The 4,811-nt window shown below is 53.2% G+C and overlaps 1 long non-coding RNA gene across 1 annotated transcript; it reads right to left on the bottom strand.

Moving 5' to 3' along the window:
• Positions 1-3,029: 3,029 nt before the first annotated feature.
• LOC123048974 (uncharacterized) lies at positions 3,030-3,649 on the bottom strand. Its single transcript, XR_006423415.1, has 2 exons — positions 3,619-3,649; positions 3,030-3,356 (listed from the first exon to the last, which is right to left on the bottom strand). It is a non-coding gene; the product is annotated as an uncharacterized lncRNA (long non-coding RNA).
• Between the last annotated feature and the right edge of the window lie 1,162 nt (positions 3,650-4,811).

The raw sequence follows: 4,811 nt of genomic DNA, 5'->3' as shown, positions 1-4,811 counted from the left end.
GGAAAAGGCAAAAAAAATCAAGTGACATCAGCCCGACGAGCTTGTCATACTGGGCCGGTCCACCATCGTGCCCTACAGCCAAGGTAGCGATGTGCACGCCCAGTTTTTTGCCAGAATCTGGGGATTCTCCCAAAATCCGACCCCTACCCAGCTTCTCCCAGAATCTCTTAGCCCCATTTGGGAGAAGCTGGGTAGGGGTCGGATTCTGGGAGAATCCCCAGATTCTGGCAAAAGAATTAGGCCGCATTGTAGTAAGCTAGTACACATTCAACCCACATTTGTTTGACTATAAATGGAGATACGAAAAGATGGGTTGCCACAATACAGGGTTATACATATGGATGAGCACTCTACATACGGACCTCAAAGCATTTGTATGGTGGATGCTACACCGATAGGTATCCCATATGTTAGAAACACCTTTAGGTATCAAACAATCTCTCCAAGTGTAAAGTGTTGGAATTTTACCCCCATAAGGTCAAAATGGACTAGGATTGTGCCAATTTCAGTGATTAACACGTTAAGATATGACTCCGTCAAAGGTATGAAACATATTTCACTCAGTTAAAATAGATTATATTTGTTAGACAATATAAACAGGGCCGGACAATATTACTGACATGCTTATTACGACTTACAACGAAACAACATTCCTCGCTGTTGTTTTCCCTCTTGCGGGCTTCGTCTTGGGAGCTCGACATCAGCTAGCCGGGCTGGTGGCTGGCGGCGGGTTGTGACGTCCAGGCTTCTGTGGCAACAATGATGGTGGGGGTGATGTCGGCGACGCGGCAATATTGAGGTAGTCGGTTCTTCTCCAGCGTGTTCACGGGGCTGCCTCGGTTTGCTTGTTGCTGTGAAGTCGAAGCTTCGGCGGCGGGGCCCTGTGGTGTACGATGACTGGATGCAGGTGCCTTGTTCGGCGATTTTCCGTGGTGCTAGCTGTGTCTAGTTTCGTACTTCGTAGATCTCCGTCAAAGTCGGAGCTGCGCTGTCTGGTCGTGGGTGGCTGAATTTTGATGCGGATCTTCATGCAACCTCTCACGGCCTCTACAGTGTGGGTTGAGTCGACGATCGCCTACAGCCAAGTCGGAGTCGTTTGCTCAGAGTGTAGGGATGGCGATGACGCCACTAGGGGAGGAGTGATGACGATGACACCTGTGTGCTGTCTCGCTGAGGCCTTCCTTGAAGCGGTGTGTGTGAGGTTTCTTATGTGTGCCGCTCAGCGGTTGTGATGGTTTTCGTCCGGTTCTTCATAATTAACTGGGCAATCTGATTTTCACTCGGTTTTCCCTAATTAACTGAGCAACTATTTTCTTCTAAATGAATGCATGATAACTGCCATTTCGAAAAAGACATTACATAACACATCCCCCGAGCTAGCCACTATTCGTGAGCTATTACGTGCGTTCGGGGATGCATCAGGCCTGCGCACCAATTTCTCCAAGTGCTCCGCCGCCACTATCCAGTGCAGCGCCGAAGCTGCTGGCGCGATCACCACTGTGCTTTCCTGTACCGTCTCCAGTTTTCCCATCCCCTACCTTGGGATGCCGCTCTCCATCCGCAAGTGTCGTGCATCTGCACTCTTGCCTTTGGTCAAGCGCTGACCAGGAAGCTCGCCACTTGGAAGGCCTCCCTCCTCTCGCGTGGTGAGCGGTTAGCCTTGGTGCGCCACGTGCTCACTGCCATGCCGGTGCACATCCTCCTCGCCATGGGATTGAACCCCTCCATCCTATAGAAGATCACTACGATTATTCGGGACTTACTCTGGCACGGACGCAAGGATGCCAAGATTAGCTATTGCCTAGTCAGTTGGTCCAAGCTATCACGACCGCTCGAGCTTGGTAGCCTCGCTGTGCGCGATATTCATCGCACCAGCATCGCCCTTCGCGCCCGATGGCTGTGGCTGCAAGCCACTGACCCGGATTGCCCGTGGTGTCACTTACAAAACTTCCCCACGACGAGGTGGTCCAGCAATTCTTTCGGGCTTCCACGTCTTGGACCATTGGTGATGGCAGGACCTGTCGTTTCTGGTGTGATCACTGGATCGAGGGATCGTCCGTCGCTGAGATCGCCCCGACACTGATCCCCCTTGTCCCCCGGAGACAGCGACGTATGCGGCTTGTCTCGGATGCTATCCACAACAACCTCTGGATCCGTGATATCCACGACACCATGGGTCCTGCCGCCACTATTGAATACGTCGAACTTTGGCGGCGAACCAACGCGTGCAGCTGACAACCGACCCCGATAAGATAACTTGGAAGTGGACCAGCAATGGCATCTATACTGCCGGCTCTGCCTACAAGGCCCTGCTCGCCAGATCGACAGGGTCCCCCTTTTGGCGCCTCATCTAGCGCTGCTGGGCTCCCGCAAACAGCAAGTTCTTCCTCTGGCTTACCTCCATGGACCGCTGCTGGACCGCCGAGCGGCGTGCTCGCCATGGACTCCCGCATGATCCTCACTACAAATTCTGCTACCAAGAGCTCGAGACCATTGACCACCTCCTAGTCCAATGCGCCTTCTCCAGAATCACTTGGCATGAAATTCTCTCTTGGGGCAGACTGCCAGCTTCACAGCCAACCGCCTGGACAAGCTTCTACGCCTGGTGGTCGGCCACCACCAACGCCACTCCGGCCAGCCTTCGCAAAGGTGCAAACTCCCTCATTGCCCTCTTCGCCTGGTCTTTGTGGAAGCACCGCAACGCTGCGGTCTTAGACAACATTCAGCCATCGAGCAACGATCTAGTGCGCACTATCCGCGACGAGGCTCGCCCGTGGGCCCGCACCGTAGCCAAAGGCTTAGGACTAGTTATCCCCGCAACGTGACCGAATTGTACCGAGGCTGAGCAACGTCCTCCCATGCTCACTTGCACCCTACGTGACGCCTTCTAGCGCACATCCCCTGGGGCTGCCCACTGTAACTCCTTTTTCAACTTATCAATGCAAAGATACGCAACAATGCGTATTCGCGAAAAAATTTACATAACACATCCATACATTTTCCGCGAAACACCCACAACACTTATTTTCTTCAGAATGTACCATGCTTATATATTTGGCCGATTAACTGGACGATGTTGAGACTTGCATGGGCTTTTATTCCAGTCGGCTAATTATGAGCTAGCTTAGCCAATCTTGGGAACCTCCGCCACCATGTCGACCCAGACACGGACGCGGTTCAAATCTTCGTCGTGTGTCACAATACTTCCTACCGGGACAATTCTGACTTTGAGGTCCGGCCGGTCCGCCTTGATCTTCTCCTCCGCCTCCTTGATCGTGCGCCCGACCAGCTCAGGCCACTCCGTCTTGGCACCGTCGCATGGCTTGCTCATGTTGGAAACAAAATTGGGCAAACGCCTGCAAGCAATAGTGCTTGGTGGTCAGCATCAGCCAAATGAATTGTGAATTTACTAGGCTCAACTTTTGGAACATGTAATATACGCAGTTTCTTAGTAGAAAAATGAAGATAATGTATATACTATTGGTTTACGATCATTTTGCAAGAGATGCCCGTGAGTACAGGTGACAAATTTCATAGACAAATAATATTCTAAACCGAAGAATAGATATAATGACAAGGATCTTCTCAAGAAAGAGGGAGGAATGACATGGTACTTACCACCAGCTCTATGTGATTTGATCGTTTCTAGCGGTGGCTTGCTTTCCGAATATCTTTGCAGTATATATAGGCAATGCTAAACAATAATAAATTGTTTAAAAGCCGTGTTTGCGCAAGCTTCCCACGGCAACCACACATTCACGTGCATGTTCGGGATGTTGCTCTTGTCAACTTTTCAGGCCCCACAATCCCGCGCACGTGGATACGTGTAGATATGAAGGTTTGACCAAAACCTTCTCATCTTGTAGTAGTGTATGAATAAAAATACAACCAACTTGCAAAGATATTTGAGAGGATGCAATGACTAAGTGATGGGCATGAGGAGAAAAAGAGAACATGTCTGCGCTCGGCTCGTTGGGGCGTATGACATGTCCGTGAATTATCGAGGAGTGCAACTTTGTTTTGCTATTTTATTTTTTGGTTTCCTGACTGTTATGTTTAGGAGTTCAAAAGCTAGTTGGTTTAGATCGTGATGGCGACATGAGACCGTCTTCCATCCAAGTGATGCGGCGCCACGCACCCTACTTCGTAGTTGTCAACATCACTTCTGCACCAGCCGGCACAACGAAACTCTCAAAGCCGGCACAGATGCTCGCTTCCCCCTCCTATCTCTCGTGCCGCTGGCCGCTCCGGCCGCGGCGGCCACCAGATCCTGGGGCAGTCCGCCCCGGCCTGCCCCCACCGACGCCATGGGGCGCCCGCGCTCCTGCTGCTCCACGCGCTCCGCTCGGTCGCACTCCATAGACAGCGAGGGATGGGGCCTGCCGGCCTCGGTGCCACACCCGTCTAGATCCAGCGGTCCGTCCATGGTGCCGGACTCCAAGTTGCCCCCCCCCCCCTCGCCAACGGCTATCCCCAGCCCCCCCCCCCCCCCCCGCGAATCCTGCAGCGGGGTGAGTGCTCCAAGGCGGCCCACCCCTTTTCCACGCCGGATATCTCAAGCCCCCCCCTTCTGGGCGACCCCAGCTTCGATCCATAGTAGTTAGGCCTTCCCCGCAGCCGAGCTCCCCCCGTTCCGGCAATGGCAATGAATGGACGGAGGTCAGGTCCCGGAAGGCGCGGCGCGCTAGCTCGCGCCCGCAGGGCCGTAGTGTGCATGCGCGCTGGCAACAGCGAGGCCGTCGGCCCTCCTTCAATGCGGCTGCTGGCCGCGAGGCCTTCTTAAGGCGTTTCCGCGGCCTCTGCTTCAGATA

Source organism: Triticum aestivum, chromosome 2D (assembly GCF_018294505.1).
Source record: "Triticum aestivum cultivar Chinese Spring chromosome 2D, IWGSC CS RefSeq v2.1, whole genome shotgun sequence".
Taxonomy (NCBI): Eukaryota; Viridiplantae; Streptophyta; class Magnoliopsida; order Poales; family Poaceae; genus Triticum; species Triticum aestivum.
Note: the sequence above shows the minus strand (reverse complement) of the source record. Positions and strands in the feature narration are given on the sequence as shown.